The sequence below is a fragment of the Nipponia nippon genome, unplaced genomic scaffold (genome assembly GCF_047370975.1).
Source record: "Nipponia nippon isolate SJK-2023a ecotype South Korea unplaced genomic scaffold, ASM4737097v1 scaffold_2, whole genome shotgun sequence".
NCBI lineage: Eukaryota > Metazoa > Chordata > Aves > Pelecaniformes > Threskiornithidae > Nipponia > Nipponia nippon.
The window spans coordinates 107,675,755-107,703,326 of record NW_028262336.1 but is presented as its reverse complement, the minus strand read 5'-3'; the positions used below and the strand labels follow the sequence as shown (position 1 = coordinate 107,703,326).

At 45.2% G+C, this 27,572-nt stretch overlaps 1 pseudogene across 1 annotated transcript in view; it reads left to right on the top strand.

The window, feature by feature from the left end:
- LOC148055912 (uncharacterized) overlaps window positions 1-27,572 on the top strand; it is a 69,097-nt pseudogene that overhangs the window by 4,525 nt on the left and 37,000 nt on the right. The window contains exon 3 of the transcript XR_015705021.1: window positions 26,040-26,107. The product of XR_015705021.1 is annotated as an uncharacterized LOC148055912 (transcript). The remainder of the gene's footprint in view (window positions 1-26,039; window positions 26,108-27,572) is intronic.

Genomic DNA, 27,572 nt, shown 5'->3' with positions numbered 1-27,572 from the left:
AGAAGCATTTTGCATATGTTGGAGCATTACTCTTTGGAGAAGGTATAAGAAAGTGGCTTACAGTAGTCAAAACAAAGAGAGGGGAAGACTTGGACAGAAACCTCAGAGAAAGTAGAGTCAGGCTCAGGGAGCTGTGTGTCAGCAACTATTAAGTGAAAACCGGGACAGGGAAAGAAGGGTTTATTCACATCATCTCAGTCCTGTAGCAGACCACTAGGCAGTATCAAGCGGCCAAGTTCCCTTGATGTGTCTGCAAGGGTTGGCAACTGAGAAGAAATCTCCCGTGATGCACAATTCAGCAAAAAAACGTTCGGCAGTATAACTCTTTCATGGTAGGGTGTGAATTTTAGGCTCGTTTCCTAAAGATGTGACATGTCTGGAGTTACACACTGTCTGTCCCACTGCAGTAATTTTGAACCTCATTGGCCAATTTCAACTACATTTGCAAAAGGGTGGAGGTCTTAATGGTAACTGAGTTCCTTTTCGTTTCGTAGTAAGTAGCATGGTAGAAAAGATGGGCTCAGCTGGTGCCCCTGCTGAGCACAAGGTGGGCAGAAATTAGCTGTTAAACATTTCATTTGGCAACAAGCTGCCCAGTCTGCATGCATAAAATGACCGACAGCTCCCTGCTTAGTGCTACTTGCAGCACCTACTTTTGTGCACAGTTGCAATACCATGTATGACCCATAGGCAGCTGTTTTGTTGACGTGATGAGAGCTGAGTGGAAATGGACACAAAACCATAGGATACTAGGCTTTGATAGTTTGAACCAAACAATTACATCCGTTGAGCCTGTTAACTCAGGCACAGCCACTAATTTTAAGTGATGCTGGTGTATATTATTCTCCTTCCCCTGTAGATATTTCTCTGACTTCAAAGTGGCAGTTTCAAATATGGGAGCTGTTGGGCAGCTTTTTGCACACAGTTTAGATGCCCAAACTAGAATAAGCAAAGCACAGTCTAATACATATTAATGGCTTGCCCAGCGCTTTTGATTTCTTAGGCATGTTCATTCCTGTTCTGCAGCATGAGATATTAGAAGATGAATTGGCTGTAACAATCCACTCCTGTAAACACATTCATCCAGGACAGGAGATGCTACGTTTAAAGATCATTCTTTAACATATCTGTAATCCTTTCCAGGACTGTCTTGAACAGTCCTTTGAATACTGCTGTGATCGATGGCAATAAAGGTGGTTATGTTGGAGAAGGATGCACTGAAGATTTGTGTTCTGGTGTGTGCCTAAGTATCAAGATTCTGCAGGGCAGGAGGTGAGCACACCAGAGGCCATGCATCTGCATTGGAAGAACAACTTCTGTCATTTATTGATAACTTCTTTAACCCCCATCATTGAATGTGTAAAAAGTTCTGAGTAGGTAGGAGCAATGTAGTAAATGGCAAGATGTAATTACAGATGAAAGTTTAGCCAAAGTTCCTAATTGAAAACTTTAAAAAATGTTTAAGGAGAGCAAGAAAGTTAAATTAAGATATGGTGGTGAACATTGTGAAGAATCTCTTTTCCCTTTTTGGTCCCCTAATGCGATTACTATAGGGAACATGCAGTGGTTTCCATGTGAACAACTTAATCTGGTTCATATTTTGAGAGTAAAATTGGGAATCTTTTTTTAACTTCAAAATTTGGACTGTATTTGGACGATGTGCATTTTGTTAATGTTGTTCATTTATCTAATAAATGAGAAACATGATTGTGTCAGTAAAGGGTCAGTGGCACAAAGAACAGTATCTCATAAAAGAACAGACATTGGTATCACAGCTTTGGTTAAACATATTTTAAATTATTATAACATCCCATTCACATTCTCGGGGGGAATATTCACTGCCTACGTTTGAACATCTAACTTAGATGCCTAAATTAGGAGGCTTGTCTCCCTAGATGCCTTGCATAGTTGAAGGAGTGAGAGAGGCTCCTCCAGAGAGCAATTCAGACTGTTAGTTAGGCTTCTGCTCTGAATTATCATCTGGAGGAGCCTCTTCAACTTTGAATGCTGTTCTGTGCTATTCTTTGCATCTTTTCCTTGGCAACAAAGCTGACTTAACTGGTCTCTGCCCCTCAACTTGTTCTTGCCCTCTGCTTTTGAGTATCAGTCTGTCGCTTGTGCTAGTACGGCTGGTGATGTGGCAGCACTGTCAACTAGGTTCGTGAAATCATCTGGGTTAAAAGGAACCCTGAGAAAGAAGGTGTTACTTTTAACCTAGATCACATCTCTCATCTGGTTTATCGCATGACCTTGTAAACGGTTAAACCTGCATACCTGAGGAAGTGATGAGCTTTAGTAAGAGACAGAAGTGAGTTGTTGAACTCAGGGACCTGTTTACGAAGCGTGCTACCAAGAAAAAGATACATTCAACTTTGGGATGTAAGTTAAGGAGATGATTGAGTCTTGTATCTAAGCATCGTTCTGTTCAAGTACATGATATTTGTACCATTACTGTTTCACCAATATCATGGAAGTTTATTATGGTTTGCATCGCTGTAAGAAAGAGATAATCTAGCTTTATATCTCTCTTATCCATGTAAAAATGGTCATAATTTAAACAAAACAACTTACAGGATTTACAAATGTAGCATGAAAAGGTATGCTAAACTTCATAAATAGGCCTAAAAGCATGGTGTTGCCACTAACATAAAGCAAATGCAATCAAGTTTGAGTAGCTAAAGAAGTTCCCCACCAAGAGCTGCTAATGTTTCAACAGACACACTGGATGCAGTTTACCCAACTTGCATGGTTTACAGTGCAGACATCTGCACGTGAGCTAGTTGCCGTAGATTCTTTCCAAAATCTTTGGGAAATCTGGCCTTTTAGATGGTGCTTCATATGAACTGTATGAGATATTCATATTAGCTGTGAAATATCTGTATTTGGCCAGCTGAATCCCACCCACAGGCTACACGGCTGCTCCCTGTACATGGAGAAATGCAGACTACAACAAGCTAGGTTCAGTTGCCTTGTGTACTAACGTCTAAAACCACTCACACTCAGCTTCACACCTGATGGACTAAAACTTCATTTTCTGAGCCATTCCAGTTCAGAGAGATTTGGTGCCACTAGTGACCACCACTGGGACACTTCTCCAGTCTCTGGCAGTTAAGATGATATTTCATGTTGTTACAGAATTAACTATCCTGTTTCAAAACAGTATTCTTTTAAAATAAGCATGTATTAGGAATGCTGGCCACAAACCCAATGAGGTGAGAGAACTGTTAATAGTTTTTAATAGTTATTAATTTTTACACGGCATCTTGTGCTGCTTTTTAAAGTTCAATAGTCATCAGGTAGGCTTCTTAATAACATGTGAAGAGATTGTTTAATTGTATTTATCTGTGACCTTCCATAGCTTGACCTGGCTAATTGCTTCTTTTAGATGAAATACTCACCTCTTTCTCGTCCTTCTCTATGAAAGTAAGAATGAAAACATTCGTAAAGAATCAAATAAGGAAGAAGCTAAAACCCACAAAGAAGCATAACTGAAGCTAAAGTTCTGTATGCTAAGCTGGAGCTAAACCTATATATGCTGTTGTCTTCTTGTGTGCATTTCCTCATTCAAATCATTTTTTATATCACCTTAAAAGAAAAAAAAAGGGGGAGAAGGGAAGTGTTGTGTTTAATTTTCATGCTCGATGCATTTTTAAATGTAATGAAGTTACAAAATGAGCCTGTCGTGGTTTAACCCCAGTAGGGAGGTCAGCCTCCCACAGCCACGTGCTCACTCCCCCCTGGTGGGATGGGGAAGAGAATCGGAAGGGTAAAAGTGAGAAAACTCATGGGCTGAGATAAAGACAGTTTAATAGGTAAAGCAAAAGCTGCACACGCAAGCAAAGCAAAGCAAGGAATTCATTCACTGCTTCCCATCAGCAGGCAGGCGTTCAGCCATCTCCAGGCAAGCAGGGCTCCATCAGATGTAATGGTTACTTGGGAAGCCAAATGCCATCACTCTAAATGTCCCCTCCTTCCTTCTTCTTCCACCATCTTTATATGCTGAGCATGACGTCATATCATAAAGGGATATCCCTTTGGTCAGTTGGGGTCAGCTGTCCCAGCCGTGTCCCCTCCCAGCTTCTTGTGCTCCCCCAGCCTGCTCACTGGTGAGGTGGGGTGAGAAGCAGAAAAGGCCTTGACTCTGTGTAAGCCCTGCTCAGCAATAACAAAAACATCCCTGTGTTATCCACACTGTTTTCAGCACAAATCCAAAACATAGCCCCCTACAAGCTCCTGTGAAGAAAACTAACTCTATCCCAGCCAGAACCAGTACAGAGCCTTAACTCTTCACATCCTTTTACAGTGGAGAAATACATGTATGATGAGGGCACTTGTGCATAAGAAGATATAAGATTGGGGTTTCCATAATTACAGTTTACATAAGAAGAACAAAGGTTATTAAAAAAAATTGTTCAAAAGCAAAGTACAATGATAGTCTACAGTTTTCTCAAGATGGGGAAGGTGATCCTGTGCTGTTTCTCCTGCTCACCTTTGCCGTTTGTTTTCTGGTTTTCTGTTTTGCTGAGATACCAAAAAAAATTCCCTTTCTACTAAGACAGTCCCTGGGACCTTTCTACATTGCGAAAGCAGCCTCCAGCACCACCGTTTAGTGCAGTGCTGGCTGATATGGGCGGACTCCCTGTGCCATTATTTGCAAGTGGCTCCAAAGAGTGTATCGACACAAGAGAGGGAACCATTTTCCATCCCAAGGCCCATTGCTGCATGGTGCCTCACACCCAAGCTGCTTAGGGCTAGTAGGGACTGCTCTGTCCATGCCAGGTAGCCCTGTACTCTGGATCTCCTATGTGCACCTTGTGGTGTACCTCCTCTGCACTTGCAAGAGTGCAGAGCCTGTGGGAGTAGTGTTGAAAGACTAACATGGGTCCAAGGGAGCCAAATATAATGTTCTTGGCCTTATTGCCATTTGGGAGGAGTCCCAAGAGTGAACTACCCAAGATCCGTGCCTTATCTTGAATGCGTGAGATGTACCTAAACAGGTCCTCAAGAGAGAACTAACCATTAAGCAGAGGGGACAACTGGGTGCTCAGGCTTGTTGCCTTGACCTCAGTGTAGGACATAGTGTAGACATGTCTTAAGTGCCCAGTTTCAGTCTTGTGGTGGAATGAGTACAATATAAACACACAAGTTCATACAGATTATTTGAGTACTTACGTTACATGTATACAGACTTTCAAAACAGAAGTGGTTAATACCATATATCAGAAGCACCTTAGTGTTTCATACATACTGCTGAAATAAAGCAGCTTACATTCCTAGTTAGTAGCTTTACCTGCAACTCAGCAGAGCTTTGGCTGGCTCTTGGATCTAAAAATAAAATTCTCCTTCCTGAGATACCATACACTTCAGTGATATTCTGAGTAGGAATGGCATGCAAAAGTGGAATAGATTGTATTAAGTGTTGCGTAGAAGCTTTCCATCCATTGCATAGGAAACCTTCATTACATTCTTCATTGCACCATGTGGCATCTAAGTATAATGTGATAAAATTACTAATACAGGACAATAAATAACATTATGATTATGTGTTACGGGTGCCACCTCATATGTGCACAAGTAATTATAGTTGGAATGAATAATGGAGATTTGAGTGTTATATCTAGGAATATATTAGAAGGGACACAATTTGTCATTAAGGATGGGAATTGTCTCATTCGACTTTACAGGTTCAATAAGTAGGTGTCCACCCCAAGCCCGTCATCTGTGACTGCATCTGTGATCAGCGGAGAGGAACAGGCACTTCAGAAGATAAATGGCCCCTCCAGTCTTAGACAAATATTTTCAGAGGAATGCATCTCAAAATCTCACACAAACAGAAAATCTTCAACAACATCTTCCAGGGGAAAAAAAAGAGAATACATCCAGGAAAACCTGGTCACACGTTGTAACCTTTCTCAGATGAATCTCCAAGTCTGTTCTGCGCTTCAGTGGATGATCATCAGCAGTGAAACTTTTGATTATGTTTATTTAAGCCATTTTTGACACGTTCCAGTGATGAAAGTTTCACCATTTCTCTAGGCAGTCTACACCAATGCTTAATTTTCCTTAATCCTGGACAGTTGTCTAGTGGTTTAATGTAAATCTCCTTTGCTGCAATTTATCCCCATTGCTTGTTGTTCTAATAGACACAAACAACAGTTTATTTCACCCTTCTTTGCAACTACTTTTTACATATTTAAAGATTTCCCCCCCCCAGTTTTCTCTGTTCTTGACATAATTTGTGTCTTGACACTGAACTAAAGTACTAGTAAAGCGATACTAGTAGGATTTGTGTACAGTTAAACCTTCCCTCACCTACTGCTTCATGGCCCCCAGTAACCTCAGTGGTCCACTGACGCCATGATGGCACCGATATATCTTGCTGCACTCACAGTTGCATGTGCAATACCATAATGCTGTTAGTCTGTCACCCCTGGCTAACTTCAAGTGAGCACTCCCAGTTCGTTCTGTCCTTCCCGATAGATTGGGGAGAGGAGGGGGTTAAGTGTTTGGTTGTTTCTGTCACTCTTTTATGGACACTGACTGGTTCACAGCTGTTGAAGGCATGATGCTCACGCTTGGTAGTGAAAATCTGGGGGCTTGTTAGGCAGTGTTTACAAGCGTAATGTAGTTTTTGACTCATAGCTGCCTTTGTTTTTTTCACTTGCCATTTTCACAGAGCTTCCATGCTTTCTAATTTCTTTACAGTGATACCTTCATAATTTCCGCAAAGCATTAAACAGAAATCCAGCCATTTTGTTTGTGTGTACTGAAATATGCTTAAGGATCTTGTGAGTTACCCTTAACACAGAACATTTCACAGGACTATACATTATACCACAAAATTATTCTTAACATGTTAATTTAAAACATATTTTTCTTTAGATTGGTTCGTAAAGAGAGAGGAAGGAAGATATTTAGCTCCAGACAGCACTTGCAATAGAAGTCAGTTATTTCTGCACAGCATCTTTCCTTTGAAATATCACTAAATGATTTCCAGAGAGAGGAAGAATGTAATTTAATGATCCCTTGCACAGCTCGAACACCTTTCATCAGAGCATCTCAAAGTATTTCAGACAAGCCTGAAAGCTTGTCTGTTTTTCCACAACTATTTCAGTTGGCCTAATAAAAGATATTATGTCTTCCTACACACCTTGTATTGTTTAGCACTCAAAGCATTATCATACTTGTTTTACAGATAACTAAAAAGGGCACAAAGAATCCACGTAGTTTTATTTCAAACAGTGAATCTAAGATGAACTCTGTGGGGTCCCGTTTTCACTGAGTCTCCAGGGCTTGCAGAATACATGTTCTCAGATTACAGGCAGACATGTGGAGCAAAGTCTTCATCCCACTGACATCAGTGGCAAAATTCCCATTGATCTGAATAAGGCTGAAATTGCATCCTAGCTTTTCTAACTGCCGCCTGCCAAAATCGACTTCAGACCTGCGCATCCTTCCTGTCTTATGCGTCACCGTTAGTAATGAAGGTTCTGCGGTCCACGCCGTGTCTGCCGTTACGTTCTCAAGAAGTGATCAAGACAAATCTAAATGAGGAATGAGAGACCCCAGCAACAGGAGGGGTCTCTGCACAGCGAGCGTATGGTGTGTGGTTAACAGTCTCCTTGCAGTTAGTGCAGATGGATCCATCTGCCTGCTATGCACGCACCCTGTGCTGACGAAGGGGCCGCACGAAGAGCCGTTTGAATCGGCTTGCCCTGACGCGGACATGTGCTGTCCTCCCTCATGAGTGTCCTGGGTTGCAGGTGTGCTGCCAACGCCACCGCAAAGACTCTGTCAGGTCTCTGCTATTATGTCTGACCTTTTCTAATTAAAGGACACTCTAACTGTTTTGAGAAAATCTGGAGATCTCCTTCAGCTTCATTTTTGCCTAATTAGGACTGTGGATTTGGGCACACAGCACCAAATGCACCCAAAGCAAGTGTTGTCTTAAGGAATTAGAGTCTCAAAAAATGATCAATAAGTCTTTCTACTATAATGTCTGTGGAGTTTGCAATATCATCAGAAGCCATATTTTACAGTAGAAGTATAAGCACTTTAAAATACAAATTGAAAAAAGGAACACGAAGGGAGAGAATGCCTGTGTATGCAGTGTATGGATGTCATCTTCTGCTATTAAGGATGGCTGACTATGGTCCTGGTGAGAAAAAGAGGATTTGTTCATTCTCACTCCTTGTATTGTCCATTTGTCCCTTGCTGCAGGGATCTTCTCAAGCTTGATGGAGGTGGGGCCACCCAGACTTAGTATATTCTTGATGATTTTCTAGCAAAATGCTCACTGAATCCTCTGGCTGTTGTGCTAGACTAAGAACAGAAGGCTCTTGCTCATCTGGCATTTGTTATCTACAGCTGCCTTCCCTCTTCCATAGGTATTTCAGGTTATGGATAAGCTAGAGGAAAAAAGAGAGTTTTTCATACCGCCAGTTTCAATTTGAAGCTAAAGAACACCAAACAGCTGAGGTCTGGGAGTAACTCCTAGGCTCACAGAAACATTCTCGTGTCTTTTTGGCCAAATTAAATGTTGGTCTTTCTATTACATCTTGTATTACGAGCTGCTTGCAAATCTTTATATCTGATCATTCTCTCATCATGTTGGAAAACAATATGTGGGAGTTTCTTTCCATACTAGATCTTTGTGGGTTACTTGCTAGTAAACTAATTTTACATGACTCAGATTTAAATAATAAAAAGGCTTAACTCCAGTCTGAGAAGAGTTTATTGTCCACAACTGTAGCCTAGAGACAAACTCCAGCACCTTTGGGACTCAGCTGAGGCAGCAATTAGGCAGCATTTTATTGTGATGCAGTGAGTGCGCAAAAGACGAAGCTGGACTACTCTCAAGAGCTTAGAAACAAAATTGGCTTCCTGGAGAGAGAACATAAGAAATCTGGCAACCTAAAAATATTTAAAGAGCTTAGGGCTCCCAGGGGAGAATTTCAAGCTATTGAAGTGGAAAAGACTGAGCATTTGCTAAGATTGAAAAAAAAAAGGGGGGGGAGGGGGTTACATGAAAAACGACAAAGTGTACAGATTTTTTTTTTTACTGTAGCATGTTTCAAAGGGGAAAATATAATAAACCTGAAATCAATCAGTAGCACAGACTTCAATACAGTGTTCCAAATCAAACAGCCCTGGCTTGAAAACAGGAGTCAAAAGAGATTTTTTTTTTCATTGCAGAATTATAAGGGATTGAGGCCAAGAAACCATTAAATGAGGTGAAAGGTCTAGGCTAGAGGGCATCTTGAGCAAGTCTAATGAAGTCATGGTTGCTTCAGCGGCCACGTTCCCAAAGGATTTTGCTGTGTCTGTCACCGCGTCTCTCTGTTCCTCCTCTGAGTCCGGCTCCCTGGCCTCTGCGGTTCCACACCAGAGCGTGCCCCACCAGGCACCCTATGAAGCCCCGCTCCTAGCAGCCCCGCAGCACGTAGCATCCCTGTGTCAAAACAAAGCCGTACGAAATGTGATTTATCTCGCCCGTCATTTGATGTGTGTCGTACAGACATTTACCTGTGAGCTAGCTGTGCCTGACTCCCTGTATTATCAGTGGGGAGCAGCAGGAGTTTACAAGGCACAATTTAGCTCAACTGAGTGTAAATTTCTATCGTATGCCAAAAGTGCCTATTTCTCTCTGACTTAAAACGGCGTCCTAAGGTGAGTAACTCACAAATGGACATCTAGTTTAAACATCTACATTTGCTCAATGAGCTCTACCCACACAACTAGCATTACGCCAGTGCAGACTACATATTAGAGGTTCCTCTGCTGCGTTCAGGCTATGCCTTCACGCACTCTGTATCTAGTACTAAGACGAATTAGCTGAAACAGTTTAGCTTATGGCCCAGCAGTAACAAGAGTGCTAGAGGGTGCAGAGTATTTACCTTATTGTAGCCTCTTCCCTTTCTTGCCACCGTTCCTCTGCATTATGCTGGCAGCCCTGTCCACATTGCTGCTCCAGCCAGGTTTGGGGGCTGAGGGGCAGCTATCTGTAAGGAGGGTGGGATGGGGGACACCACAGAACGGGAGCGGAGGAGGCTGGTGGAGGGAAGGAAGCATGCAGAGGCAGGGAGGGCCAGGATGCTTTACGTGCTGTGGTAAGTAATAGCAGCCCAGTCTGCATCTCGGGCATCCACAGGGCAATGCAGTTTGCAGTCCTGAGCTCTGCGTGTGTAATGCAGCTGAGGGACAGATCACTTGGGCTCTCCACCTGTGTCCTGGAGCACGAGCACCTGGGGCTGCGCTGCAGATAGGGAGCGTGGCATGTGTTACGGCTCTGGCATGAAATAAACCCTGCCACACACATCCTAACTGCACCTAGTATTACCGCCTTGCCTCAGTCGTACACTCAGTGACTTCATGTGTCAGAGGCAAGCCCATCAAATGACAAAAGAAACCCCAAAAGATCTCTGAAGGATTTCTGCACCAAGGGGCAGAGCCAGACCACTGATCAAAGTGGAAAGTCTTGCTCTGCTCTTCTGTACCTGAGTAAACTTCATCTGCACAAACCTTCAGTGTCTCTGTTGACTTTGACAGAGCTACGCTAGTAAGCAAAACTAGTCAATGATTTTTAAATAGTCCCCTGAGGAGTACGCATTCTGTGCTGTACGTACTCAATTCCTTCTCATAGTCCCAAGGCTTCCCTTTCATGTATTTAATGTCACAGGCTTCTCATTCGGTTGTTCTGTTGGTAGTTTGGAGGTTTCTACGCTCTCTGACTGCGATTTGCAGGGCAGACAAGGTTTGTTGCTGTTATCTTTAATGCAGCAGTGTAAGGGCCCTTCATCAGCAAGCTGCCCAGTATTGCAGGCCTTTGTTGAGCCCCACACACAGCACTGTACATATTGCAAAAGCCATCTTGCTCATCCTGCTCTTGATTATTGCTAAATTGCTCAGAATCCATCTTTTTTGTTTGTCAGAAATTAGGCACCTCTGGTAAACAATAAACAGCAGGGAAAAGGACGGCATTATCCTCTCTGAATCGTACCAGCAGAGCAGCCAATTTCTGGATACACCATTCATAGACCAGAAAGCAAAGCGCTGGCTGGTGTGCAAATGTAACAGCAAACACAGCATTCCCCGGAGAGGCTGAGCTGTACTGTGCACAGACAACGTGGAGCAGTTCTGGATGAGCAGAGGACATGCGTATCTCAGCGTGCTGCAGACAACCGTGGCTCTGGTATTGCGTGGTGCAAGGCCAGATATATATTTAAGGCATTTCCTGCTTCAGCAGTGTCTGCTGGGAATATGATACATGTTTTCTATACGTCCAAAAGCCCTACTGTAAATGCAGTCACGTCTGTGGGAAAGGGGGAATCAGACCCTGTGCCCAGGACTGGCGTGGAAACGCTCCCCGGCTACTGCCACGTCAGTGATGAGGAGCACTGCACACTGCGCGGCGCCCCGTGGTGCTGAAGAGGGGACAGTGCTGAGGACTTGCTCAAATACACCCATCCCGGACTTGACCAGTTTACCTGCTTTGTGCTGGAGATCGATCCTGTTGCTTTGCTTAAACTGGTGCGGAAGAGAAGGCATGGTGGAGGTCGGGTTCAGCGGTAGGTGGGAACGCACAGACTGGGCTGTGAAGGGAGGTAGGTGTACCTTAAACGAGTTGTGTTGCTGACAGCGGCAATCTGCAGCCTCGGAGCCACGGCCTCACTGTAGGAATCCAGTGCCACGTGCCCCTCTCCAGTACACCCTTTGTTGCTGGAAGAGCGTCCACAGACAAAGCAAGTTTTGCAGCAAGGCTCGAAAGAAGCAGGTACAATCCATTGTCACATTGCTAGGTGACAAGAAAATAAATGTTTTTATGCCTACCAAGATGTGACTAGCTCGTCAGTTGTGTAACCCACTCGTTCATGCTTTGTCATGCTCTACAAGTAGTTTTTATGACAACAGACCTTACACAGCTCCTTGGCCTTTGGAAGCACTAAGGATCTGGGCTGTATTGCACTAAACATGATGCATACCTATAGAAAGATTGGAGGGTCTTCCATGAACTCTGCTTGTGGCCATACATTTGGTGTTGTCAGCCCAAATCTGCGATATGCAGCAATTTAAAAACAAGCAGACTCTTTTGAAAGTCTTTTTTTTTTATTTCAAAGTTGTATATTTAATAAATAGTTCACCCAAAACACAGCTTACTTTATAGTAGAGATGTGATAGGGGACCAGACGTGGAAAGTGTCAGCTCAGAAAGGGTTCGTTTAGGGCACACATCACACACTTTAGAAACACCAGTAGCGCTTTGTGCTTTTGTTGAGATGTGCTTTGACCTTCTCAAAGTGTTCTGCAAACTGAAGTAGCAGTTGTGCCTCTGCCATAAGAGATATCAGTATTACTCCCATTACAGATAGGAAAATTAAAAACAAAAGGGGCAGGGATTCATCTCTTGTCAGTGGCAGAGCTGGGATTGGATTCACTTATCCTGGTATTTTACTCTAAGCACCAGCGTTGTTTCTTAGGTGTTATCTCAGCCAGCCCTTAGCTGATGAACAGTGGGGCAGGGAACAAATGAGGCCAACGTTCATCTCAAAGCAGATCGATACTAATGGAACTCGAGTAGCTGCTTTGAAATTACTACAGGTTGACACCTTAATAAAGTCAGGAAGATCAAGACTTTTATATTTTGGGGAGGAAAGAGGTCCTATGGGCAAAACTCACACAAACGAAAACCAGACTGTAGCTGGAGGACTAACTTCTGATTATGGTATATATTTATCTGCTCTTCATGGTATAACTGAGTTTGATAAATGGCATTACTTCCCTTGTTTTACAGTTATTTTATTTTGTATCTGGAAACCCCAGCTAAAACGAACCTGATGTTTGCTAGGTGCTCTGAAAACACAGCGAACGTTGCAAGGCCCCGTGACGTTCCTGAGCAGCAGATGCAATAAACCTAGGCAAGGAGATGGCAAGGGGACTTGTCTCAAGATGCAGAAATGAGATGGCACCACATGAAACACAGCCCAGGTCTTTGGATCCCCGGACACCATCCGCCTCTCTGCAGACATCTACATGGACAGACTCACTTTCATAATTACAGGTTCCAGGGCACGGAGGAGAGGGAGAAGAAACCAAATAAGATGCCTTCCTGGGAGGAGAGGAGCCCAGACAAAGTCCTTTGAGTGCCATTCTGGTCGGGGACTGCTTTTTTAGCTTCTGTCATATGATCCTGTTGCAGGAGCGACTCCCTCGGAGCGTCCCTCTTGGCTTCCTCTCTGACGGTCTCCTCGGTCTCCTTGTCCTCTGCTCCCCCTGGTCCTGGGCAGAGGCTGATGCTGTCTGGACATGCCCTGTGGAAACGAGCTTCTCTCTGGGACGGAGCACTGCATGCTCCCTTTGGAGAAAGAGAGGGCCGTGATTATTGCTCCCAGAAGAACTGGAATAGCTACTTACCCACAGCAAGAAAATGTTATTTTTGGGCAAAAGGGAGCTGTAATGTTTTCCTGTTACAGTAGTTGGCAGCATTTCTCTATAGCCCAAACAGTTCTTTCTTAATGGGATTTAAGTTTACGAGAGGGAGAGAAGTATATGAACAATTTTGGAATTCAAACAAAATATACTGACAGTAAGATAGGTTTAAACCCTGGGAGCCCACTAGCAACCAAGCAAAAGAACAGCAGAGCAGGACCCAAAACCAGGAGCCTGAGCTAAGGGGATACTGGTGGCTAGGTGCAGAGAAGTGTTTTATGTACAGTGATTTTCAAAGCATAGGCTATTTGGAATAGATAGAGTAAGGACATCACTTGCAGCTTTTTCTGGGTTCATCCAGATGTTTCACCTTACTAAATTTGAGTGATGGCATGGGGAAATGGGAACCAAATGAGTTAGCTGAGACAACTGCACCTGGAAGCCGAGGTAGCTGAGTGAGCTGATCAAAGACATGGAGGTGCATTTCATGGAAATAGATAATAAAGTTAGGTAGCGACCTGCCTCTCCTACAGAACTGATTATAAGCCATCCTGTGACCCTGATTTTCCTCTCCCATTAACATCTTGTCTCTAATCCTCCTTTGCTTCAGGGGAAGGTTACTGGAGAGGCTGCTGTGGGTTAACGCTGGCAGAACTTGTCTTGCCATGTCGTGTCATCTTACAGTGGCCGCACAAACCTGACACACAAGGGAGGAATGAGCTCTGGCTTCAGGGAATGCTGGGGGGCCTCTTGTTCAGCCAGTTGCCAGTGTTTGCCCCCGTTTTCCCTTATTGGTGTGAGCACTAAGTCCTCTTCTCCACAGCTCGCCATGCAGCTGCAGCACTGGCACTTCACCAGGCTCCCTCCTCCAAGCCAGGCAGCTACCACAAGTACACTCCCATCAGGAACAGCCATCAGCTGTAAACGAGAAGGAAAGCCACTTGATTTTGGGCATCATTTTGTTCCTTGGAGAGAGCGTTGCCCATGTTGCGGCACTGGTGGCTGATACAGCCAGGGTATAAGCTGCTGTTGTAGCTATAACCATAGTGCAGCAGGTGTTAAACCTAGTGCATGTGTTGCACTGAATACATTTGAAGGTTGGGTGCATAGCTGGATGGTAAAATAGCAAACACCTTAGGCCTAAATACCACAGGAAAATCCCTCACTTACATGTATATCAGATGCATTTTCTTTGTGGCACCGTTCTTTAACAGATGGTTGTTAAACCCCTTTTCTCTGTGTTCAAAGGAGCAGAGGAATGTTTGCATCCCATCCCAAGGCAGCTGCCTGCCCAGACCCCTCGCAGCATTTGGGGAGGTTGCAGAGTACCGCAGAAGCCCACTGCGGGTGCACAGCCCTCACTGACTCCTGCCAGCTGAGCCCACGCTGCCGTCAGAAGGGCCGGTCTTGCACTTTCCATCTCAGCACCCCCCCGCCATCTCCTTGTGCCAGCCCCAGCATCCACCCAGCCACTCGGCCAGCCAATTCAGCAAACTGAGTAGACTGAAAATTAACCTTACCAAGAGGGGAAAAACCAAAGGAGGGGAGGATTGTACCGAGACCAATCAGCCCCCGGCGCCGCTGACCCTACGGCCAAAGGAGCACAAGTGTCAGCAGAAAGGAGAGAGCTGCCTTTTGGCAGGAGCCCGGCTGTAGGTCGGCTTAGGCCAGTTGTGAAACTGCACATTCGCTCGGGCCCTGAGCTGCTGAGGGAGCCGGCGTGCTCCCCGCCAGCTGGCCGCCCAACCCCTCCAGACCTCGCATTGCTGTCGGTGGGCATGCTAGGGAACCGATAACATCTTTAATGGATCCAGGTACTTCTGCAATTCACGTCTGAGACCTCGAAGAGTTAATGCCCATTTTCCCAAGCAAGAAAGGAGCAGATTCTTACTGCAGGTGCACAGCGAATGCCCCTCGAGGGTGATTTAATGTTATCCCATGAGAGTAAGTGCCTCGGGGCAGAGCTGGGTCTTGTTCTCCTCCAAAGCGGGAGGCATAAATAGTTAATAGAAGAACAAAAGAGGACAGCTATGCCGCAGTTTACACCAGGGAAAGTGAGAACACAAATTAACCTTGTGGGTTGCCTTTTGAAGAACGACACAAAGTTTTGAACGTTGTTTCAGTAGCGTTGCAGCAGTGATGGTGTCAGGCTATAAAGCAAGGCAGAATTTATAGGAAGAGATAAGGTCTTTTACTAGCCCAGCTGACCATGTTGTAGAAAGCAGACACCCTTGCAGACCCATAAGACCTTCTTCAGGCCTGTTTCGAATTTGAAGAACTTGTGTCTCTGAAAGCATGTTTTGCCTAGGAAACGGGTTGGTCTAGTAAACCTCTTTCCTACCAAGCTTGCCCCACGGCTGATTTAAGGGTACTCTTCAGGCAAAAGTTTCAGCTTTTTAAAAATTAAGCTGTTTTCAGCTGGGCATCCTATTCCTGATTCTGGAAATTTAGTTCTCACCCTTGAAACGTTAACTCGTAGATCCACATTGTTAAAGGCACATCAGGGGCAGGAGCGCAGCACAGCCAGTTACGCGCTGAATTAATTTTTCTCCCTTCTCTCCCCCCTACCAGGCACGGCCACACGCCATCTAGTGAAGTAACAAAGAACGCTGCCTGACGTATCGTGCACATATAGGTTACATTTATCGCATTAAGCCATGAAACGATGCCTACTGGAGAGCAGGCTATTTTTTCAAACTCAAGTTATTTGTTTTAAGGTAGCTATCCTAAGGAAAGGGCCTTTCCCAGCCTTTTTTGTTATGTAAACTGGGGCACTTATCGACCACTACTGTGACAGGATAGACACAAGCAAAAGACAAAATTTACAGAAAAATTGCTTAATACATGTCAATATTCATGTCAATATCCTTGAAGGGGCCTGTAAGGTAGCTGTTGCCTAAAATACTTCCTGGCTAAAGGTAGTTGCTGTTATAAAAGTAACCTTATGGCTGTGTAACTGCGGCGCAGACGTGAACTGGACTCCCTGGACCCGAAAGCCAGATTCCTCCCATCGGTAAGGCTGCAGCCTGCGCCGAGGAGCTGAGGAATCCCTCCGAGCCCTTCCTGCTCGGGGCTGTCGCGCTGTGGCTGCAGCCAGTGCTACAGGAAGCAATGCTGAGCACACACCCTCCCTTTGTGCTTTATGAACCTTACAAAGGCAGCAAACACTTGTCTTTTGTCAGCAAAGAAAGCAGAGAGCGTAAGACACAGAAGATTTATAGGTATAACGTCCCAGCACTGCGCGCGTGGATTTACTCTCGCTCAAATCCCATTTACTTTAATAGGAATGTTGCTGCTAAAACCCTGCGTGATGTTTAAAATATTTACCCCATAGGGAGCAGATAATCTGGGAAGTAACAAGGTGCCATTTCCTACCAAATGTGTTCTCTGACTATAACCACATGTTAATGGTACAATTTAGGGCCATGCTAGAGCAAAGCGTTGATTCACCACTTACCGGCACAGTTAAGCTGTGCTGCCATGTGAGCTGGGAAGTTTCTGTTTGCTGTCATGCTGATATTTGTCAGATAGGAAAAAGGAAAAAAAAAGAAAATTAAGATACCGAAGCTGGAACATCAGGCTTCCTTGTGTGGCTTGCTTTTCTTATTTTTTTATTTTAATCCTCGGAATGAAACAATTTTATTTTGGAGTCCAGCTCCAAAGTTTATTAGATTTCTGTGAGCACTGCAATGGTGCTCCTCACAGGTGACCAACGCAAATGGCGTGGTGGCTCTAGAGACCACGTTAAGCATGGCAGCAGGACGCTTCATGTCAGAAATTCTATCTTCCTTTCTAAGAATGTCAAAATGCTGCCTAGCCCTTCATTTTGCCAAGATTTTGCCCATTCTGGTGTGGACATCAGCAGATTTTATTCTGTCCTTCACAGCATGAAGCAAAGGCAGGAGCTGAGTTCTCCCACCGTGTCGCCTACCCCTTGCTCAGCTCTGAATGAAGGCACGTCAGCACAGCACAGCCTAAAACCTCCGAAGAAGCCATAAAGCCCAGCAGTCCCCATGAAGCCCATCTCAGAAACTGTAGCTGCTCTGCTACCCAAACTGAAGCGCTACTTGACTGGCTGTCCTTGTCGGTGGACAAGGAGACATGTTTTAGGATGTATTAATGAGTATGTCGGGAGGGATTAACCACAGTCCCTCACCTTGAAATGGCTTCAGCTTGATTTCTTATGGAAATGAGGGTCTGTGATCGCATGGGCAGCTGTATACGTATGTCTCAGTCTGTGCTTTTCTGCATATCTGCCCTTCCCCTCGTAACTTCTGAATTCACTGACCAGTTTCGGCAATCTGTAATCTACAGGAGTAACAGTTTTAAAGATAACGAAGTTGATAAATGTTCATTAAAGTTGGCAGAGAACTACAGGATAAAGAACTTATTGTCATTTAAAATAACAATGTGGCTTAACACTTACTTGCCCCAGAGAATCCCCACCAGGGAGGATATTATGCAAACACTTTTTTCCTCCCCACATTAGTGTTTTAGCAGAGCAGGATCCAGCCCTAAAAATTGCAGTTTCTTTCTAGATTGTTTCTAAGGTGGGGATCCCAGATATGTTATTCCATAGATAATTAACCACCAAGCACTAATGAATTCCTTCAAACGTGGTGCAAGGCTTAGCGGAGAGTGTGCCATGACATCCTGCCAAAGGAAGCAGTTCGTTCAAAACTGTAATGAGTCCACAAGCAGTGTTACCTAAACCGCTAGAAATAATCTAGTGAGATTAGAAAAGTTTCTTTTGATGTGATGTATGTGGTAGCATCCAAACTGTTTTCATCAGGTCTTTGCGCCGTTCACCCATTTTGTACTCTAACCCCATCCATTTTGTGCGTGCCGGTGCGGCAGCAGCAGCACCTCTCTCTCAGGCGGCAGAGGAGCAACCGCGTTACCCAGTTGCCCGTTTGCAGGGAGGAATCGTCTCACTTTGCAGCCCTGCCCCACAAACACGAGACAGCAGAGCCCCAAAGCACAGCTTGAGCAAGTGGGTGACATTGCTTCTTCAGGAGCCCCAAACCCCTTTGTGTCGTGACACAGAGAAGGGATGGGGGTGACAGACATTCCCTGCTCATCCCCGAGCCCAGAGCTACCACTTAAAACAGATGTCTGTGTAAAAAAGCCCCCACACCTGCCAAACCACCAGCCTCAAGCTTCCTTCCTCGTTTCTTCAGGCCTCAGAATAACAAGAGCATTTGTGCAATGTGCAGCGCGCCCTGTGGTTTTTCTCTTCTCCCTGAAGACGTGCTATCTAATCTCCCCGGAGCAAAAAATCAGACAGAAAGCCTTACGAGATGGGAGAAAAGAGGTGAACAGTGAAGCAATGTGCACTTGGCTCAGCTGGCTTCACTTTTCAACACCAAAAAAAAAAGGAGGAAAAGCGTGGGTCAGTGTTGCAGACCTCGCCAGAGAGGCATTTGAATCTGATAAAAAGTACGAGCGCCTCATTTGCACGTGTACTGCAGCACGGCCCCCAAAGCACTAAACTAGAAAAAATCCGTTAACTGAAAAGTCATCCTGAATCGGAAACTCTCAAGGGTTCAATTTTAAACTATGGCGAGAATTTAGTGTTTTATTGCTGCTTTGCTTTTGGTTCCTGTTTTTGCTAGCGTTGAGAAACGAGGTGCCTTAGGAAGCCGCGTGGTGTGCAACACGCAGTATCAGCCTGTATACAAAGGAAGGAAGATGATGTGGCAGAACATTGTTGGGGAAAGATCCTGTTTGTACAGGGAGCTGGAGAATAGTAAACCAGAACAGAGCAGGGATGCAGAAAGCCCAGAAATGAAAGGAAATCAACCCAAAATGCTCGTGAATCCTGTTTGTGTGCAAGAGCCCCCTAGAGCCACCGAAACGATTTAAAAATCTGGTTTATTTGTCTTCTCTCAGATTTCCGATCCTGTAGTGGAGGGGAGGAGAGGGGAGAAGAGAGGGGAGACACACTCGGTTGCATTCCCCTGCCGGTCTTTTCTCCCATGGCAGTCCTGCAGCAGCTGGGCGAGTGACTCCAGCAGCAGTTAGGTTTGCATCAAAACTGCCAGAGCCGACCAAAAGTTTCTGAACAGTAATTCCTAGCTATGATTTATCCCAGGGACGCTTGGTTTCAGGAACAACTTCTGAAAAGGTCCCGTCTACCTTTGTGATTTTTGTAGATGTATAAAAAGCCTTCTCTTAGTTTATTTTTGTGAAATATTTAACTGATTCAATGAGCTTCAGTTTCTGATAAACATTTGCCTGTTCTGCAGATGCTGTATGTGTAGCAGAGGGAAATTACTTCCCTGCAATATCTGCCCATTTCAGGTTTTGTACTCTTTTGTTAGCCTTTTTAAAGCACAGACACTTAAGGTCATTACACTCTCTAAATAAGTCTCTAATACGATTTTTGATAAACCCATCTTTTCAAAGTCATATCAGACATCTTGATAACGGAGTGTCTTGTCTCTGCAACAAGAGGATTAGCCTGTGAGTAATCTGGGTGGTGCTGCAGCAAGTGGGGTTTTTTTCTGATTTGATTCAAGAGGTTTATGGTCAAATTTAGAGACCAATACGTGCACAGTGGCAAAACCCTGCATCCAAATACAAGCATTTGTAGTTCCTTTTTGCTTGTATATAACCTCCCTGCGTTGGTGTGAGCAACTTTGATCTTTGATACAGTGACCAGCTTCCTGCAGTAGGCGGAAGAGACATTCTTAACTGTGTCTGCAAGCTGCATCAAGAATTTATTGAAGTTGCTGACTCCTAAAATTTGGGCAAGCAATGCCACAGCACATATTATAAATGACCCTTTTCTCCTGGCCCGCTGGCTGTAAACAAGCTTGATGCAAATTTAGGCAAGGAAAGCACCATGCCAAGGTGTTTATTGATTTCTTTCTTTGTGTTGTGACTCTGGTGGTTTGGGTGGACCCTGTTAAAGCCCTCTATAAAAAGGCAATGCATGAAAATCCCTCCCCCATGAAATTAGCAATAATTTTAATTCTAACAAGCCAGAAACATTCCAATGCACATCAGAGGCTTCCTGGACCCGAGGAAAGAATAACATGATTCTTATCCCAAGGCACACGAAATGCAGTCAGCCAGTGCTGAGTGGGGAGTGAATCATGGGCCTGGGAGAGAAGTAACCAGTCAGGGGTGTTCTTCTAAGCACTGAGACAAGCCCGTTTCCTCAGGTGATTTCTATAGGGAACTTGCCTGGTTTGAGCTTTTCTATGGCTGATGAGTGAAGTTACTAGATAATTTTGGTCATTCTAATGGCAGGTGCAATATGGAGGCGCAAGGGGAAAGCAAAGGGGGGGGGTGTAAAATCCCTCCCTTGTTTTATATACCTCATCTCCTGCTCCTCTGGAGTGGCTGGCACCACTTTGGGCTGATGGAGTGGGGTGACAGGAGCTACTGGAGACAACTAAAGCTCTTGTGCACAGCTGCAGCAACGTAGGACGGTGCCGTGGGCTCCACCAGATCTCTGCCAGGTACAGTTGGGTGTCATATGGCTAGAGGTCCCCCGACACAGTTAGATGCCATATGGCTAGGAGGTCTCAGGACTGTGAGGCTTCTGGCTCCAGGCAGCAACTCCTGTCTTCCCATGTGGTCCACATATGAAGCACGAGTAGACCTGTTTATATCAGGGATGTGTTTTGTATATAGCCAGATGATCTCTCCTAGAGGTCTCATCCCGTGCTGGGGACACACAGGGACATATGCCACCCCAGCATGCATGCAATCTCTTTTGCCATTAGCAGTAACTGACCCGGCTCTCTATGAGGCAGCAGGGGTGCTGCGAATTTTAAATCAAAAAAAGCGGCAGCATGCTTCTCAGCCCGTAAATGCTGATGTCTGAGTACGCCAGGTGTCATCCCAGGAGGGATGGGAGCTCTGGACACGAAGTTCATGTAGCCGTCGGCACCAGGTTTCATATCTGCGTGTTGTGGGTGCAGGCACCTGACAGGACATCAGGGAGTGCTTGCCCCCATCTGCCTCTGCTGCTTCAGTGTTGACTAGGCACATTAAAAGCTTCATTGTGGTAAGGAATGTCCTCTCTTATCACCATTTTGGTAAATTTGTGCAGCCTCTCTGGGTCTGTATGATGCACGTCTGAAAAGGAAACGGGAAGGAGCTGCAAATGGAAATTTCAAGCCGTCAGCAACAGAGCAAACACCAACCAACTTCCCGTAGCATGGGTGGAAAACCCAGGCCGTGCACTTCAGCTTCAAGTGACAGGAGATGCTGAACTTTACACAGAGTCTTCTGAAATCAGCAAGTGCTGGAGATGCTGTGGAAGAAGTGACTTTGTCCTGGCTGTATCTGCCCCAGGAGAGGGGTCAGGCCCCGGTTCAAGCATCCCCTGGCGTGGCTGTGCCCTTTGGCTCTGAGCTCTCCCTGAGACACTGTTCCTCCGGGCCGGCCACCCTTTTTTGTCTGGGGGGTGGCTGTGGGAGGGGAGCTTGGAGCTTGCCATATATTAACGGTTAACGGTTGGACTCGATGATCTTAAGGGTCTTTTCCAGCCTTAACAATTCTATGATTCTATGATATATAAGAGCTCTGCTGTGCCACTTGCTGACGGGCGAGAGAACATGCCCTGATCTGTTTTGTTCACAACATAAATCACAGTGTCAAATTTGTCTTTAGCTACACTAGAGATGTACCAGAGAGAATTTTGGCCCATAACGGCATTAAACATGTCCGGCTGCCATGAAAACACATGTGAATAAAGCAGGGAAAAGGAGCTACGATATGAGAGCTTAATATCTGTATTGTCTAATTTTTCTGTACACCCATCACCCCAGTCGAGAAGTGGTCACCGTGAGCAGATAGTGCACGGAGGAGTATTGTTACAGAATCTACGCTCGTCTCCGGTTAATTAGTTCCTCACCCAAGGACTGCTGAGTGTGTTATCTCATCCCAGGAAAGAGCCACTCCCACCAGCAGTATAATTTAACAAAGGTACCAACCAGATGAGTTGCCAGCCTGCAGAACCCTCTTACCAGCGGGATTCCCATTCCCTGCGAGGTGTGGTTTTCAGGTGGGCACTTTTGGACTCTCGGATTACTTTGCTAGGCTGAAGGAGCTTATGCAATACATGTGTATCTGTAAGTTGATATAAACCCATCTGAGATTTGCCTGAATAAAAAGTTTAGCACTGAAAGTGTGCCAGTTTTGCAGACTTGCAGTTTCCCATGCAGGTGGCCGAGGTGCTGGACTGCACAAAGGCTTCCTTCTGTGCATGTGCGAAGGGGAGTGAAAACGTGATTGTCCCATACTGTTGCAGGTTTGTAAATATAATTTTCTAGAGCCGTGAACTCCAACACTAGACTTGGTGGAAGGGACAGAGAGAGGATAATTTCCCTTGGAAAGGCAGGATAGCTGAATAGGTGTTCTCCTGAATATGCTGGAAGTAAGAGAGCAAGGGATGCTGATCGTTGGAGCACTTCATAGTCAGAAAAAAGAGAGCGAGCATTTTTGGTCCATAGGAAGATGGATGGAGAGAGAGGGCAAGTCCAGAATATGTGAAGGTAGGAGCTTCATACAGCCTTGCGGCCGGGCTTGTTTTCTGTGCTAGTGACCCAGGGAACTGGTAAAACTGGACTTGGACAGTAAAGGCTGTAATCTCAATTCATCATTTACAGCCTGCTCGTGTCCAGGCAGACACATCTATCCCAGCCTTCTCAGACAGAGCGAGCTGCTGCATTTCACAATCATGGGAAGGGCTTCCCAGCTGCATGATCCAAACGTTTTGAAGTGAAACATGGTGCATTATATTAACTTGGTTCAGACAATCAGCTTTAAACATCTGAATCTCATTTCTAGATGCTAATTCCTCTTGCTCAATCTTTATTTCAGCTGTGTGGAATTCTCAGACCTTTGTGACCCCGACTTATCGTTTCCTGATGTTTTATTGCTAAGTCATTGAGGTTTCAGGGAGGCTGATGTTTCTAAAATGTGCACACCTTTGATTGTACGCATGGCTGGCGTGTCAGACCGAACTTTTCATATGCTCTGTATATATCACTGTCTCCACTGCTGTGTCCTCTGCAGTTTCACCATTCGGCACGCTTATCTGCATGCCCCATTAGTGCAGTGCTCCTTAAAATGTGGTTATTATTTAAGGCTTTTCAAAAGCTCAGCCTCTGCACACTACAAAACTCGATCTGAGCCTACGTCCGCTCTTGTCACTCATGTACAGGTTCCATCTGTTCCCCTTTTCCTCTCCCGTTGCTGCTTGCCACATCCAGACCACATGCTGCTTATACATTGTACAATAGACATTTCTGCACACACATTTTTGAAAATGTGGCTCTTGGTGCTTTATTATTCACATGTGTCTTGTTGCTTAAGGCAAGTTTTATCAGTAATGATTTTGTTGTTTACTGACACGTAGAATAAAATAGGGTACTGTTAAAATGTGACTGGAGGAGAGGAGAAGGGCCTTTGATACACCAATTACACAGTTTCTGCCAGCTTTCTGATCATTCTCCCCTGCCACCGCTTCCCCAAATTCTGTAGTTGCCCAAGGGTAAAGCCAGATCCTAACATCACTTACAGCAATGTAAGGGCTGCTCCGCTCTGCATGAGGCTGCTCCATCTTGGTAAGGATTCGCCAGCACCTCCTACACTCCTGCGTCTGGTGAGGAGAGGGGATGAGACCTTCTAGCACTCCTTTCCAGCAAGGCAGCCCTAGCTTCTGCTTTAGATCTCCTTTACAGGTTCCCAGTGGCACCTTTGCATAATGGCTATATTCTTACATTTGGGGAAAAAAAATCCCTACAGAAACTAGTTCTGGAAGTTAAATCAGTGCTAGGAAGGTCTATGAAGATGCTTCTCTTGCAGGAGCTGAGCTGACCTCTAGCAGCTACCCCAGTGTGTGGACTGGAGCAGACCCAGAGGTATGGAATGACAAGGGAATTAAGGCAGGCAGATCCCCTGGGAGCTGTCTCAGGGCTTTCCCATCACACCTTGCTCCATACCTGTGGTGAAACTGGAGTATCTGCAAACATATCACACTGGGTGCAACTCCCGGTAATGTTCCTGGGTGTCTGCAGCGGGGATGGCGCAGAGCCCATTACGCTGGATTATTGCCACCCGGGGATTTCCCACACCATGAAAATCCCCAGCTGCCCAAAACCTCTGGTTTCCCACCTGGAGAAGCCCAAGACCTGCCTGTGGTGATGATAATTTCTGCTACTGGGGAAAGCAAAGGCTACAGAAACCCAGAAATGGTAGGAATAGGCCTCGTTTCTCTCAGAGACTTGTTCTCATTAAAGCTTTCCCTACCAAAGACAATGTCTGCTTCTGACTCGGAGACACTCCACTACTCCCTTCCCAAGAAGAGAGGCAAGCAGCCACACAGCTCAGCTTGCATCCCCCACGTGCAACGAGATTCTGCGTGCTTGGCGCTTGGTCTCCTGGGCACGGCAGAGGGCACACCCTGAAGTGCCGGAGAGCTGATGGCAAGAGCCTCATTTGGGAGGTCTGCTGAAAAGAAGACACGAGCACAGGAACATTAAGACCCTTCCACTTCTCTCCATGGACTACAGCCATGGCTCATAGGGTGTCTCATGGCTCCTGTTCCACCCTGCGGCTCCCATCCCACCTGTTCCCCTCTGCAGGTCAGCAAAAGTGGCAAGGAGACCCAAGGTCTCTTTCCCCTGAGAAGAGGCGGGCAGGAAGAGCTGACTGCTGTTTGCACCAAAATACTCATCATTTTCAGATACAATGCGCTGAATATTTTGTGTACCGCCCTGTACCAAAGGTTGGGGCCATTGATCGGCCAGAGGGAAGGCACGAAAGGTACACGAGAATGGAGCAGAGCTCTTGGCAAGCTGTTCTAGATTGGAACGGAAGCAGGTAGAACAGAGATGAAGCAAGTGCTTAAAAGAGTTACTCAGGAGAAACAAGGGCTTTAAGTGACATTTGAGTATGGGAAAGAAATCAGTATCCGTGGTTTCCATTGGTGTTCGGAGTGCTAAAAGCAGAAGTGGTTGCTGGAGTCTGAACAGGAATCTGAGGCTGAGCTCTCAGCTTCCTCCCAAACTGGATGAGAAACTATTCACTTGATTTACAGGCTCACTGGCAGAAGAGGTCTTATTTTATAGAATTTTGCTTTTTTTTGAAACAAATTGCTTTGTGAGCAGTGGAACTAATGGCACTTGGTTTCCTGTGGGTCCGTGACCCTTGCTGCATAGTTGCCTGCCTTCTCCCCCCTCCTCCTAAAATAAAATAGCTGCAACGAGCCCAACTCTCCCCTCCCTATATGCTCTAAGACTCCTCATTGGGCAGCAGTCAGGTACGTATATATTGGCTGACCAGCTAACGCATACACAGTCAGCCAGCGTGCACACACTCACTAGCCAGTTGGCTGCTGGCCGCATTTCTCTAACTAAGGTCTCTATCCCTCACCCAGCCATCAATTTGCACAAAATTTAGAAAGGAAATCGATAGCTTTTGAAACGTCTACCTTTCTGTCCTATATGAAATCAGGTAAGAATTATTGATGGAGCCGGACAGACAGATTGAATCTGAGCTAAAAAAGTCCTGTTGTATTGGCTTTGGATGTACATGTAGGACGTCAGTCCAGGTTCTGGAATTAATTTCTCTCTCTCTCTCTCTCTTTTTCAGCTATTTTTAACCTGGATGTGTTCTGCGATTTGTTTCCCACACAGCATTGAAACTGGCACAGCTGAGGGGTGAGTGAGTGGTGAGAGAGGGGAAGGGGAGATCAGGGGATGCTTATGTTGGCGCTGCTGCTAAATAAGTGCTCATCAAATAACCTTAGTCTCTGCCCCTCAGATCTGTATAATGTGGAGTACCACACTGTCCCACAGAAAAGTTGTGAGGATAAATACATTCACAGTCTTAAAGTGCTCAGATATAGGGCAAAAAGAGCTAGAGAAATCAAGGCATCCTGTAGAAAAACCACCAGAAACAGTGGCCAGTTTTGAAATGTAACGTTTTCTGTCATGGTTCAACATATCAGTACTGCCCACATTCCTGTGCGTACATCTCAAGACATCCCTCTGTGTAGGGTCTCCTAAGAAAAATCATTTTGTGGCAGCCCAGTCACTGTACAGAGTGCACATTGACTCACAGGATCAATTCTAGAAACCCTTTATCTGAGTTACTATCCATACAAACCTGGGGCTTGGAAGGACAGAGGTTTTATCTGGAAAATACATAGGAAAAAGCTTCTTGAGTGTTAATTTACAAAATGAGACCTCTAATTGCAAAGCATTTCCTTTCTTCAGTTAACTATAGGTGATTATAATGTGTGAGATCTGCCTTTTCCCCTTGTGTTCTGTTTAACACTGTTAGACATGAAAGGAAAAGAGGATTAAAAGGGAGAGATGGTATCGTAAACAGCCCTTCAGGGGAGGTGGGAAAACAACAGTAACTCTCTCAAACAGAACTCAGGGATGCCCTTAGGAAAAGGTTTTGAAAGTGTCCTGCATTTGAAAGTTAATGAGTAAATAGATCTCAAACATTACTTTAAAAACTGACAATGCCAGCTTTAACATCTCAAGCATGCACCACAACTGAGAAGAGACAAAGGGAATTTTTAATGGGCAATAAATGGACTAATATTTTTGGATGCAAAGCTAAAGGCGGGTTAGTTCTGATGGGATGTGGGTTTGTTCTGTACTTCCTGACACAGTGGCTTTACTGTATTGGGTTTGTTTGCCTTATGCTATCTTCTGATGAGGCACCACTTTTTCCTTTAAATAGGAAAAAAAAGGTGATCTTAGTAAATAATCCTCCTTTGAGCTACAGTAAATCCATTGGCTATAGAGTTTGCTGGTTTTGGGGGTTGTACAGACATGTGCCAGACCATCTCACCGCTATCCTGTGACACCTTACTTCACACCTAACTCAGGTTGCTTGGTCATCTCTGCCCCTGCAGTGTTGCCAGATCACCTTGCATGGACATCCCCAGGCTGGTGAGAGGCTGGCAGGCTGGCAGCAACACCCCTTTCCACCAGCAGATAACAGCACCGGCACTACTAGCCTTACTGCCGACACGTCCCCATTGTGCACGGTGGATCGCAGCCGAGGTCCCGGACCTGACATCTCTTTTTGGGGCAGTCCTGTACTGTCCCATACTGTTGCACTTCAAATGAACAAACTCTTGGTTACTGTGTTCCTGGATGTCAGGCA